Source organism: Oncorhynchus mykiss, chromosome 6 (genome assembly GCF_057628025.1).
Source record: "Oncorhynchus mykiss isolate SJ-2025 chromosome 6, ASM5762802v1, whole genome shotgun sequence".
In the NCBI taxonomy this organism is placed as follows: domain Eukaryota; kingdom Metazoa; phylum Chordata; class Actinopteri; order Salmoniformes; family Salmonidae; genus Oncorhynchus; species Oncorhynchus mykiss.
This window is the reverse complement of record NC_143027.1, coordinates 83,985,307-83,999,466: the sequence shown is the minus strand read 5'-3', so window position 1 is coordinate 83,999,466 and position 14,160 is coordinate 83,985,307. Positions and strand designations below refer to the sequence as shown.

Below are 14,160 nucleotides of genomic sequence, written 5' to 3'. Positions count from 1 at the left end.
AGAGAGAGAGAGAGAGAGAGAGAGACAGAGAGAGAGAGAGAGAGACAGACAGAGAGAGAGACAGACAGAGAGAGAGACAGACAGAGAGAGAGAGACAGACAGAGAGAGAGACAGAGAGAGACACAGAGAGAGAGAGAGAGAGAGAGAGAGAGAGAGAGACATACAGAGAGAGAGAGACAGAGAGAGAGAGACAGGCAGAGAGACAGAGAGACAGAGAGAGAGACACAGAGAGAGACACAGAGAGAGACACAGAGAGAGACACAGAGAGAGAGAGAGAGAGAGAGAGAGAGAGAGAGAGAGAGAGAGAGAGACATACAGAGAGAGAGAGACAGAGAGAGAGAGACAGGCAGAGAGACAGAGAGACAGAGAGAGAGACACAGAGAGAGACACAGAGAGAGACACAGAGAGAGACACAGAGAGAGAGAGAGAGAGAGAGAGAGAGAGAGAGAGAGAGAGAGACATACAGAGAGAGAGAGACAGAGAGAGAGAGACAGGCAGAGAGACAGAGAGACACAGAGAAAGACACAGAGAGAGACACAGAGAGAGACACAGAGAGAGACACAGAGAGAGAGACAAAACCATAGTTACACATCATTTAAAAACACAGCTCCAAATTCTCCTCCATAGTAACTAAACACAACAGACTATGAATACCCCATATACTCATAAACAGATCAACATTGTTAACCAGTTTGTAATAGGCAAACTCAGCCCTCTCGCTGCCAACATTCCCTCCAGCATTCCCAACACATCCACAGACCCCTGTCCCCGAATACTGTTCTTCCGGGTCTTCCATATTGCTAATTTAGCTGACCCTAACACAAAATTAAGCAAAATAATTACACAACTTCGACTAAATCTTTACTTTAACCCAAATATAAACAGTTGGGAAGAGAAAACCTCTCAACCATACGATCTACAAGACACTCTTCTTTAAGAAGTACACCATGCTCAACCATCCGATCAACAAGACACTCTTCTTTAAGAAGTACACCATGCTCAACCATCCGATCAACAAGACGCTCTTCTTTAAGAAGTACACCATGCTCAACCATCCGATCAACAAGACACTCTTCTTTAAGAAGTACACCATGCTCAACCATACGATCTACAAGACACTCTTCTTTAAGAAGTATACCATGCTCAACCATACGATCTACCAGACACTCTTCTTTAAGAAGTACACCATGCTCAACCATACGATCTACAAGACACTCTTCTTTAAGAAGTACACCATGCTCAACCATACGATCTACAAGACACTCTTCTTTAAGAAGTACACCATGCTCAACCATACGATCAACCAGACACTCTTCTTTAAGAAGTACACCATGCTCAACCATCCGATCAACAAGACACTCTTCTTTAAGAAGTACACCATGCTCAACCATCCGATCAACAAGACACTCTTCTTTAAGAAGTACACCATGCTCAACCATACGATCAACAAGACACTCTTCTTTAAGAAGTACACCATGCTCAACCATACGATCTACCAGACACTCTTCTTTAAGAAGTACACCATGCTCAACCATACGATCAACAAGACACTCTTCTTTAAGAAATACACCATGCTCAACCATACGATCTACAAGACACTCTTCTTTAAGAAGTACACCATGCTCAACCATACGATCTACCAGACACTCTTCTTTAAGAAGTACACCATGCTCAACCATACGATCTACCAGACACTCTTCTTTAAGAAGTACACCATGCTCAACCATCCGATCAACAAGACACTCTTCTTTAAGAAGTACACCTGTCATGGTGTGTCTTGTCTCTGTCCTTTCCCTTCACCCTGTCTCCCTCTGCTGGTCGTTGTTAGGTTACCTTTTCTCCCCCGCTTTCTCCCAGCTGTTCCTTGTCTCCTCTAACTACCCATTCACCCCGTTTCCCACCTGTTCCCTTTTTCCCTCTGATTAGGTCCCTATATCTCTCTCTGTTTCTGTTCCTGTCCTTGTCGGATTCTTGTTTGTGTTTCATGCCTGAGCCAGACTATCGTCATGTTTGCTGTAACCTTGTCCTGTCCTGTCGGAATCTGCCGGTCTATCTGAGCCTACCTATGTTTGGTTATTAAAGAAGCTCTGTTTAAGTTAGTTCGCTTTTGGGTCCTCATTCACTCACCATAACAGAAGAATCCGACCAAGAATGGACCCAGCGACTTCGGATCCTCTCCACTCAGCCGTCGGGATCCAGGGAGCGATGCTAGGCAGACACGAGCAGGAAGTGTCTGCTGCTCGACATGCCGTTGAGACCCTGGCCACCCAAGTCTCCAACCTCACAGAACAGGTTCACCATCTCCGCCTCGATCCACCGGCCACTTCCAGGGCTTTCGAATCTCCGGAGCCCAGAATCAATAACCCGCCGTGTTACTCTGGGGAGCCCACTGAATGCCGCTCGTTCCTCACCCAGTGTGATATTGTGTTTTCTCTCCAGCCCAACACTTACTCCAGGAGCACTGCTCGTGTCGCCTACGTCATATCTCTCCTTATTGGACGGGCTCGTGAATGGGGCACGGCAATCTGGGAGGCAAGGGCTGAGTGTACTAACCAGTATCAGGACTTTAAGGAGGAGATGATACGGGTTTTTGATCGATCTGTTTTTGGGGAGGAGGCTTCCAGGGCCCTGTCTTCCCTATGTCAAGGCAATCGATCCATAACAGACTACTCTATTGAGTTTCGCACTCTTGCTGTCTCCAGTGGCTGGAACGAGCCGGCCTTGCTCGCTCGTCTTCTGGAGGGTCTCCGCGCAGAGGTAAAGGATGAGATTCTCTCCCGGGAGGTTCCTTCCAGCGTGGATTCCTTGATTGAACTCGCTATTCGCATTGAGCGACGGGTTGATCTTCGTCACCGAGCTCGTGGAAAGGAGCTTGCGCTCTCCGTCGCCCCCCTCTCCGCATCACTACCATCTTCCTCTGCCGGCTCGGGTGCTGAGCCCATGCAGCTGGGAGGTATCCGCATCTCGACTAAGGAGAGGGAACGGAGAATCACCAACCGCCTCTGTCTCTATTGCGGTTCCGCTGGTCATTTTGTCACTTCATGTCCAGTAAAAGGCCAGAGCTCGTCAGTAAGCGGAGGGCTACTGGTGAGCGCTACTACTCCTGTCTCTCCTTCAAGATCCTGCACTACCTTGTCGGTCCATCTACGCTGGACCGGTTCGTCTGCTTCCTGCAGTGCCTTAATAGACTCTGGGGCGGAGGGCTGTTTTATGGACGAGACCTGGGCTCGGGAACATGACATTCCTCTCAGACAGTTAAAGGAGCCCACGGCCTTGTTCGCCCTGGATGGTAGTCCTCTCCCCAGGATTCAGCGTGAGACGCTACCTTTAACCCTCACTGTTTCTGGTAATCATAGTGAAACCATTTCTTTTTTAATTTTTCGTTCACCTTTTACACCTGTTGTTTTGGGCCATCCCTGGCTAGTTTGTCATAATCCTTCCATTAATTGGTCTAGTAATTCTATCCTCTCCTGGAACGTCTCTTGTCATGTGAAATGTTTAATGTCTGCTATCCCTCCTGTTTCCTCTGTCTCTTCTTCACAGGAGGAGCCTGGTGATTTGACAGGGGTGCCGGAGGAATATCACGATCTGCGCACGGTGTTCAGTCGGTCCAGGGCCACCTCTCTTCCTCCACACCGGTCGTATGATTGTAGTATTGATCTCCTTCCGGGAACCACCCCCCCCCCGGGGTAGACTATACTCTCTGTCGGCTCCCGAACGTAAGGCTCTCGAAGATTATTTGTCTGTAGCTCTTGACGCCGGTACCATAGTCCCCTCCTCCTCTCCCGCCGGAGCGGGGTTTTTTTTTGTCAAGAAGAAGGACGGGTCTCTGCGCCCCTGCATAGATTATCGAGGGCTGAATGACATAACAGTGAAGAATCGTTATCCGCTTCCTCTTATGTCTTCAGCCTTCGAGATCCTGCAGGGAGCCAGGTTTTTCACTAAGTTGGACCTTCGTAACGCTTACCATCTCGTGCGCATCAGGGAGGGGGACGAGTGGAAGACGGCGTTTAACACTCCGTTAGGGCACTTTGAATACCGGGTTCTTCCTTTCGGCCTCGCTAACGCTCCAGCTGTCTTTCAGGCATTAGTCAATGATGTCCTGAGAGACATGCTGAACATCTTTGTTTTCGTCTACCTTGACGATATCCTGATTTTTTCACCGTCACTCCAGATTCATGTTCAGCACGTTCGACGTGTCCTCCAGCGCCTTTTAGAGAATTGTCTTTTTGTGAAGGCTGAGAAGTGCACTTTTCATGCCTCCTCCGTCACATTTCTCGGTTCTGTTATTTCCGCTGAAGGCATTAAGATGGATCCCGCTAAGGTCCAAGCCGTCATTGATTGGCCCGTCCCTAAGTCACGCGTCGAGCTGCAGCGCTTTCTCGGCTTCGCAAACTTCTATCGTCGTTTCATCCGTAATTTCGGTCAGGTGGCAGCTCCTCTCACAGCCCTTACTTCTGTCAAGACGTGCTTTAAGTGGTCCGTTTCCGCCCAGGGAGCTTTTGATCTCCTCAAGAATCGTTTTACATCCGCTCCTATCCTTGTTACACCTGACGTCTCTAGACAGTTCGTTGTCGAGGTTGACGCGTCAGAGGTGGGCGTGGGAGCCATTCTTTCTCAGCGCTCCCTCTCTGACGACAAGGTCCACCCATGCGCGTATTTTTCTCATCGCCTGTCGCCGTCGGAACGTAACTATGATGTGGGTAACCGCGAACTGCTCGCCATCCGGTTAGCCCTAGGCGAATGGCGACAGTGGTTGGAGGGGGCGACCGTTCCTTTTGTCGTTTGGACTGACCATAGGAACCTTGAGTACATCCGTTCTGCCAAACGACTTAATGCGCGTCAGGCGCGTTGGGCGCTGTTTTTCGCTCGTTTCGAGTTCGTGATTTCTTATCGTCCGGGCTCTAAGAACACCAAGCCTGATGCTTTGTCTCGTCTCTTCAGTTCTTCAGTAGCCTCCACTGACCCCGAGGGGATTCTCCCTGAGGGGCGTGTTGTCGGGTTGACTGTCTGGGGAATTGAGAGGCAGGTAAAACAAGCGCTCACTCACACTCCGTCGCCGCGCGCTTGTCCTAGGAACCTTCTTTTCGTTCCCGTTCCTACTCGTCTGGCCGTTCTTCAGTGGGCTCACTCTGCCAAGTTAGCCGGCCACCCTGGCGTTCGGGGTACGCTTGCTTCCATTCGCCAGCGTTTTTGGTGGCCCACCCGGGAGCATGACACGCGTCGTTTCGTGGCTGCTTGTTCGGTCTGCGCGCAGACTAAGTCCGGTAACTCTCCTCCTGCCGGCCGTCTCAGGCCGCTTCCTATTCCCTCTCGACCGTGGTCTCACATCGCCTTAGATTTTGTCACCGGACTGCCTTCGTCAGCGGGGAAGACTGTTATTCTTACGGTTGTCGATAGGTTCTCTAAGGCGGCTCATTTCATTCCCCTTGCTAAGCTTCCTTCTGCTAAAGAGACGGCACAAATCATCATCGAGAACGTTTTCAGAATTCATGGCCTTCCGTCAGACGTCGTTTCGGACAGAGGTCCGCAATTCACGTCTCAATTTTGGAGGGAGTTTTGCCGTTTGATTGGGGCTTCCGTCAGTCTCTCTTCCGGCTTTCACCCCCAGTCTAACGGTCAAGCAGAACGGGCCAATCAGACTATTGGTCGCATCTTACGCAGTCTTTCTTTTCGCAACCCTGCGTCTTGGTCAGAACAGCTCCCCTGGGCAGAATACGCCCACAACTCGCTTCCTTCGTCTGCGACCGGGCTATCTCCTTTTCAGAGTAGCCTCGGGTACCAGCCTCCGCTGTTCTCATCTCAGTTCGCCGAGTCCAGCGTCCCCTCCGCTCAGGCTTTTGTCCAACGTTGCGAGCGCACCTGGAAGAGGGTCAGGTCTGCACTTTGCCGTTATAGGGCGCAGACTGTGAGGGCTGCTAATAAGCGTAGAACTAAGAGTCCTAGATATTGTCGCGGTCAGAGAGTTTGGCTCTCCACTCAGAACCTTCCCCTTAAGACGGCTTCTCGCAAGTTGACCCCGCGGTTCATTGGTCCGTTCCGTATTTCTCGGGTCATTAATCCTGTCGCAGTTCGACTTCTTCTTCCGCGATACCTTCGTCGCGTCCACCCGGTCTTCCATGTCTCCTGTATTAAGCCCGTTCTTCGCGCCCCCGCTCGTCTTCCCCCCCCCCCCCCCATCCTTGTCGAGGGCGCACCCATCTACAGGGTCCGCAGGATTTTGGACATGCGTCCTCGGGGCCGTGGTCACCAGTACCTTGTCGATTGGGAGGGGTACGGTCCTGAGGAGAGGAGTTGGGTTCCCTCTCGGGACGTGCTGGACCGTGCGCTGATCGAGGATTTCCTCCGTTGCCGCCAGGTTTCCTCCTCGAGTGCGCCAGGAGGCGCTCGGTGAGTGGGGGGGTACTGTCATGGTGTGTCTTGTCTCTGTCCTTTCCCTTCACCCTGTCTCCCTCTGCTGGTCGTTGTTAGGTTACCTTTTCTCCCCCGCTTTCTCCCAGCTGTTCCTTGTCTCCTCTAACTACCCATTCACCCCGTTTCCCACCTGTTCCCTTTTTCCCTCTGATTAGGTCCCTATATCTCTCTCTGTTTCTGTTCCTGTCCTTGTCGGATTCTTGTTTGTGTTTCATGCCTGAGCCAGACTATCGTCATGTTTGCTGTAACCTTGTCCTGTCCTGTCGGAATCTGCCGGTCTATCTGAGCCTACCTATGTTTGGTTATTAAAGAAGCTCTGTTTAAGTTAGTTCGCTTTTGGGTCCTCATTCACTCACCATAACAACACCATGCTCAACCATCCGATCAACAAGACACTCTTCTTTAAGAAGTACACCATGCTCAACCATACGATCAACAAGACACTCTTCTTTAAGAAGTACACCATGCTCAACCATCCGATCAACAAGACACTCTTCTTTAAGAAGTACACCATGCTCAACCATACGATCTACCAGACACTCTTCTTTAAGAAGTACACCATGCTCAACCATACGATCAACAAGACACTCTTCTTTAAGAAGTACACCATGCTCAACCATACGATCTACCAGACACTCTTCTTTAAGAAGTACACCATGCTCAACCATACGATCAACAAGACACTCTTCTTTAAGAAGTACACCATGCTCAACCATCCGATCAACCAGACACTCTTCTTTAAGAAATACCACCACAGCTTTATTCATCCTGGATGCATAAGCAACATTTTCGTATCCTACCTTCTCTCCTACGGCGACCAGAAACTCCTCCACAGTGACAGTAGCTTCAGTAACACACCTAAAGCCGTGCCGAAGTGACACAGAGAGAGAGACACAGAGAGAGAGAGACAGAGAGTGGTAGAGATGGAAAGCAGAAAAGACAGAGAGACACAGAGAGAGAAAGAGACACAGAGAGAGATAGAGACACAGAGAGAGAGACAGAGAGAGAGACACAGAGAGTGGTAGAGATGGAAAGCAGAAAAGACAGAGAGCGACAGAGAGAGACAGAGAGTGGTAGAGATGGAAAGCAGAAAAGACAGAGAGAGATAGAGACACAGAGAGAGATAGAGACACAGAGAGAGAGACAGAGAGATAGAGACACAGAGAGAGAGACAGAGATAGAGAGACAGAGTGGTAGAGATGGAAAGCAGAAAAGACAGAGAGAGACTAAGAGAGAGACAGAGAGTGGTAGAGATGGAAAGCAGAAAAGACAGAGACAGTGCTCTGTGGAAGTAAATAAACAGCTTGTGTCTGCATTATTTCAGCTGGACTACAGTTTGACACAAACAACCTCTCATAATGATCTGCTGTGATTAACAAGCTGCAATCATGGGAAGAGCATAAATGAATCCCCATTCAGTCATTCACACAGACACACACACACACACACAAACACACACTGATATGTCTATGGGCCCTGCTCAACAGTAAGGTACTATATAGGGAATAGTCTATTGGCCCTGCTCAACAGTAGTGTACTATATAGGGAATAGTCTATGGGCCCTTCTCAACAGTAGGGTACTATATAGGGAATAGTCTATTGGCCCTGCTAAACAGTAGTGTACTATATAGGGAATAGTCTATGGGCCCTGCTCAACAGTAGGGTACAATTTAGGGAATAGTCTATGGGCCCTGCTCAACAGTAGTGTACTATATAGGGAATAGTCTATGGGCCCTGCTAAACAGTAGTGTACTATATAGGGAATAGTCTATTGGGCCTGCTCAACAGTAGTGTACTATTTAGGGAATATTTTATGGGCCCTGCTCAACAGTAGTGTACTATACAGGGAATAGTGTGCCATTTGGGACACAGTCAGAGGCTGATTTAGAGGAAGCGTTTAATTGCTTAAGCAATTTGCTGTATGTATGTCCTACGGCAGAGTTCATTCCATCCTACCATGCAGAAAAATAACACATAAAATGTAGTTTTATGTCTTTCCTTAATCCAGTAAACATGAATTTATTGCCTAATCACGCAATCACTGCTATAAAGCAGGCTTTGTTGGCAGTTTAGACACAACTACAGTGTTTTTGTCTATGATTTCGTGTTTTCGTCTATGGATCTTATTGAGTGAAGGAAGAAATTGCTTTGAATGTCTGCGCAAGATGGATAACGGCATTCGTATGACTGTCAGCCGTGAATGAGTTCTATTGTGAGTTTGTTTAGTCAGTGCATGTTTGGTTGAATTGTTTAGAAAAGCCTTAATCTCTGTGTCTTGTATGGTGTTGTCTGGTGTGGTGTAGGGGTTAAAGAGTCTAGCTGCTGACTCTATTCATCCTTACCCATCTGCCACAGGAGAGGGAGGGGAAGAGTGGGTAAAGGGAGAGAAAGACAGAGTAACACTTGCTAGATAGAGGGACGGAGAGGGAGGGGCCGTGCAGAGAGGGGTGGCAGAGGGAGAGGGAGAGAAAGAGAGGGAAGGAGAGAGGGAGAAAGAGAGGGAAGGAGAGAGGGAGAGATAGAGAAGGTAGGAGATAGGGACAGAAAGAGAGGGAAGGCGAGAGGGAGAGAAAGAGAGGGAAGGAGAGAGGGAGAGAAAGAGAGGGAAGGAGAGAGGGAGAGATAGAGAAGGTAGGAGAGAGGGAGAAAGAGAGGGTAGGTGAGAGGGAGAGAAAGAGAGGGAAGGAGAGAGGGAGAAAGAGAGGGTAGGTGAGAGGGAGAGAAAGAGAGGGAGAAAGAGAGGGAAGGACAGAGGGAGAAATAGAGGGAAGGCGAGAGGGAGAGATAGAGAAGGTGAGAGGGACAGAAAGAGGGAAGGAGAGAGGGACAGAAAGAGAGGGAAGGACAGAGAGAGGGAAGGAGAGAGTGAGATAATGAGAGGGAAGGAGAGAGGTAGAAAGAGAGGGAAGGAGAGAGGGAGAGAGAGAGAAGGTGAGAGGGACAGAAAGAGAGGGAAGGAGAAAGGGAGAGAAAGAGAAGGTGAGAGGGACAGAAAGAGAGGGAAGGACAGAGAGAGGGAAGGAGAGAGGGAGATAATGAGAGGGAAGGAGAGAGGTAGAAAGAGAGGGAAGGAGAGAGAGAGAATGAGAGGGAAGGAGAGAGGGAGAGAATGAGAGGGAAGGAGAGCGGGAGAGAATGAGAGGGAAGGAGAGAGGGACAGAAAGAGAGGGAAGGACAGAGGGAGAAAGAGAGGGAAGAAGAGAGGGAGAGATAGAGAAGGTGAGAGGGACAGAAAGAGGGAAGGAGAGAGGGACAGAAAGAGAGGGAAGGACAGAGAGAGGGAAGGAGAGAAGGAGATAATGAGAGGGAAGGAGAGAGGTAGAAAGAGAGGGAAGGAGAGAGGGAGAGAATGAGAGGGAAGGAGAATAAGAGGGAAGGAGAGTGGGAGAGAATGAGAGGGAAGGAGAGTGGGAGAGAATGAGAGAGAAGGAGAGAGGGAAAGAAAGAGAGGGAAGGAGAGAGAGAAAAAGAGAGGGAAGGAAAGAGAGAGAAAGAGAGGGAAGGAGAGAGGGAGAAAGAGAGGAAAGGAGAGAGGGAAAGAAAGAGAGGGAAGGAGAGAGGGAAAGAAAGAGAGGGAAGGAGAGAGGGAAAGAGAGGGAAGGAGAGAGAGAGAAAGAGATGGAAGGAGAGAGGGAGACATCAAGAAAGAGGAAGAGATGCAGGAATAACCAGAGGGGAGAGAGAGAGATAAACAGACAGATGAAGAGATGCAGGAATAACCAGAGGGGAGAGAGAGAGATAAACAGAAAGAGGAAGAAGAAAGAGAGGAGAGAAAGAGAGAGAAAACAAGCGAGAAATGGGGGTTGAAAAAGGAGCAAAAGACAGAGGGAGAAAGAGACCGGGGAGAGAGGGATGAAAAGACACAGAGAAATCATGCATCTGTTCTGTCCACTGACTCCTCTGTCTGATCCGTTCTGTGTTCATGTTCACTGACTCCTCTGTCTGATCTGTTCTGTGTTCATGTTCACTGACTCCTCTGTCTGAACAACAGGGCCAGATGGAGGACAGAGATCCTTCAGAGGAACAAGAACCTCTCTTTCTGTTTCTTTCACTTCTTCTCTTGGAGTTTCAGTCCAAGACCCACAAAGAGCTTTTCTCTCTCATCTTTTCTACCTCTCCTCTCTGTCTTTATCTCTCTCCCTCTCTTTAATTCTCCTCTCTCTCTCTCTCTATCTCTCTCTCTCTCTCCCGCTCTCTCTCTCTCTGACTCATCTTTTCTACCTCTCCTATCTGTCTTTAAAAAAAGAAGTGAAAGACCTGGAGGGGTGAAAATGACAAAAGTCTGTCTCCTTATTCCCACAGACTTTTTACAGTAGAATGATGCTTGGGGCCAGATGGAACTCAATAGTACTACAGGGAAAGGCCTGGCACTTCGATTCCACACAACACTGTTCCACATAACCCCTCGCTGGAGTCACTAGCTAAGAATTTAAAGCTAACCGCTGAGGTGGCATGTTTTTTTGGGAGGTGGGTGGGAAAGGAAACTAAAACACCATAAATCTATGTCCCTGTTTGTTGTGGCCTTGACAGGACCAATGATTTCCCCCTGGGTCCCTGATTCTCCGCTAAGAACTCTTTAGGATTTTCCTGCCCCAGCAAGGTGACCGCAATCCTGGGTAGGATTTCACCTGGAACCACCCTGCTGGTTCTACACAAAAGAGACCTCTTGGGTTGATATTTTATGCCCCAATAAGTTTCCTATACATTAATGTCAACTTTAAAGCAGTGGGTGGCTGGGTGATAAACTGCTGGGTTTACACTAACGCTGGCGATTCAACATGTAGAATCGTCAGGAAATGAATAGAAAATGACAGCCGGTGTTCTGTGGTCAGAGGTGACAAGACGGCCGCCGTCTTCTTTCAGCCGTTCATCAGTGCAGTCTGTTTTGTGTGTTCAGCCTATGTGACAGAAACTGTGTCCACAGTCAGTCAGAGAGAGAGTGTGCGTGTGTGTGTGTGTGTGTGTGTGTGTGTGTGTGTGTGTGTGTGTGTGTGTGTGTGTGTGTTTGTGTGTGTGTGTGTGTGTGTGTGTCAGGAATACAACCTCTCACTCAACGTCAACAAAATAAAGGAGATCGTGGACTTCAGGAAACAGCAGAGGGAGCACCCCCCTATCCACATCGATGGGACAGTAATGGAGACGGTGGAAATGTTAAGTTCCTCGGCGTACACATCACGGACAAATTGAAATGGTCCACCCACACAAACAGTGTGGTGAAGAAGGCTTATCACCTGAAACCCTCAAACTTTTACAGATGCAAAATTGAGAGCATCCTCCTGGTACGGCCACTGCACCGCCCACAACCGCAAGGTTCTCCAAAGACTTGACTTGATTTGAGGGTGGTGCGGTCTGCACAACGCATCACCGGTGGCAAACTACATGCCCTCCAGGACACCTACAGCACCCGATGTCACAGGAAGGCCAAAAATATCATCAAGGTCAACAGCCACCCGAGCCACTGCCTGTTCCCCCCACTTCCATTCAGAAGCTGCATGAAAGCTGGGAACGAGAGACTGAAAAACAGCTTCTATCTCAAGGCCATCAGACCATTAAACAGCCATCACTAACACAGAGAGGCTGCTGCCAACACACTGACTCAAAATCATTGGACACTTTAATAAATGGATCACTAGTCACTTTAATAATGTTTACATATCTTACATTACTCATCTCACATGTATATACTGTATTTTATACCATCTATTGTATCTTGCCTATGCTGCTCTGTCATACATTATACATATAGCTATAGCTATATGTACATATTCTTATTCCATCCCATGGAATTGTTAATTACTTGTTAGATATTACTGCACTGCCAGAACTAGAGGCACAAGCATTTCGCTACACTCGTATTAACATCTGCCAACCATGTGTATCAGACCAATAAAATGTGATTTGATTTTCAAACAGACACACACAGACAGACACACTGACTGTTAACCACACTAAAAAACGATTACACACTACAGCAAAGAAAACAAAATCAAACACTTTCCAAACCAAACCACAGAACAACAGAGCACAGCTAATAGTCATTTAAATTAAATGTAATGTTGACAGTAAATAGCCACGGAAGTATACAGTATCTCCTAACTAGCTACAGAGTACTATAGCAACGGAAGTATACAGTATCTCCTAACTAGCTACAGAGTACTATAGCAACGGAAGTATACAGTATCTCCTAACTAGCTACAGAGTACTATAGCAACGGAAGTATACAGTATCTCCTAACTAGCTACAGAATATCTATAGCAACGAAAGTACCCGTATCTCCTAACTAGCTACAGAGTACTATAGCAACGGAAGTATCAGTATCTCCTAACTAGCTACAGAATAACTATAGCAACGGAAGTATACAGTATCCCCTAACTAGCTACAGAGTACTATAGCAACGGAAGTATACAGTATCTCCTAACTAGCTACAGAATAACTATAGCAACGGAAGTATACAGTATCCCCTAACTAGCTACAGAGTACTATAGCAACGGAAGTATCAGTATCTCCTAACTAGCTACAGAATAACTATAGCAACGGAAGTATACAGTATCCCCTAACTAGCTACAGAGTACTATAGCAACGGAAGTATACAGTATCTCCTAACTAGCTACAGAGTACTATAGCAACGGAAGTATACAGTATCCCCTAACTAGCTACAGAGTACTATAGCAACGGAAGTATACAGTATCTCCTAACTAGCTACAGAATAACTATAGCAACGGAAGTATCAGTATCTCCTAACTAGCTACAGAATAACTATAGCAGCGGAAGTATCAGTATCTCCTAACTAGCTACAGAATAACTATAGCAACGAAAGTATCAGTATATCCTAACTAGCTACAGAGTACTAAAGCAACGGAAGTATACAGTATCTCCTAACTAGCTACAGAATAACTATAGCAACGGAAGTATACAGTATCCCCTAACTAGCTACAGAGTACTATAGCAACGGAAGTATGCAGTATCTCCTAACTAGCTACAGAGTACTATAGCAACGGAAGTATACAGTATCCCCTAACTAGCTACAGAGTACTATAGCAACGGAAGTATCAGTATCTCCTAACTAGCTACAGAATAACTATAGCAACGGAAGTATCAGTATCCCCTAACTAGCTACAGAATAACTATAGCAATGGAAGTATCAGTATCTCCTAACTAGCTACAGAATAACTATAGCAACGGAAGTATCAGTATCTCCTAACTAGCTACAGAATAACTATAGCAACGAAAGTACCCGTATATCCTAACTAGCTACAGAATAACTATAGCAACGGAAGTATCAGTATCTCCTAACTAGCTACAGAATAACTATAGCAACGAAAGTACCCGTATATCCTAACTAGCTACAGAATAACTATAGCAACGGAAGTATCAGTATCCCCTAACTAGCTACAGAATAACTATAGCAATGGAAGTATCAGTATCTACTAACTAGCTACAGAATAACTATAGCAACGGAAGTATCAGTATCTCCTAACTAGCTACAGAATAACTATAGCAACGGAAGTATCAGTATCTCCTAACTAGCTACAGAATAACTATAGCAACGAAAGTACCCGTATATCCTAACTAGCTACAGAATAACTATAGCAACGGAAGTATCAGTATATCCTAACTAGCTACAGAGTACTATAGCAACGGAAGTATCAGTATCTCCTAACTAGCTACAGAATAACTATAGCAACGGAAATATCAGTATCTCCTAACTAGCTACAGAATAACTATAGCAACGGAAGTGTCAGTATC

At 47.2% G+C, this 14,160-nt stretch overlaps 1 protein-coding gene across 1 annotated transcript in view; it reads right to left on the bottom strand.

The window, feature by feature from the left end:
• Positions 1 to 14,160, bottom strand: part of LOC118964947 (cortexin domain-containing 1 protein-like) — a 57,531-nt gene that overhangs the window by 34,461 nt on the left and 8,910 nt on the right. The window lies entirely within an intron of this gene.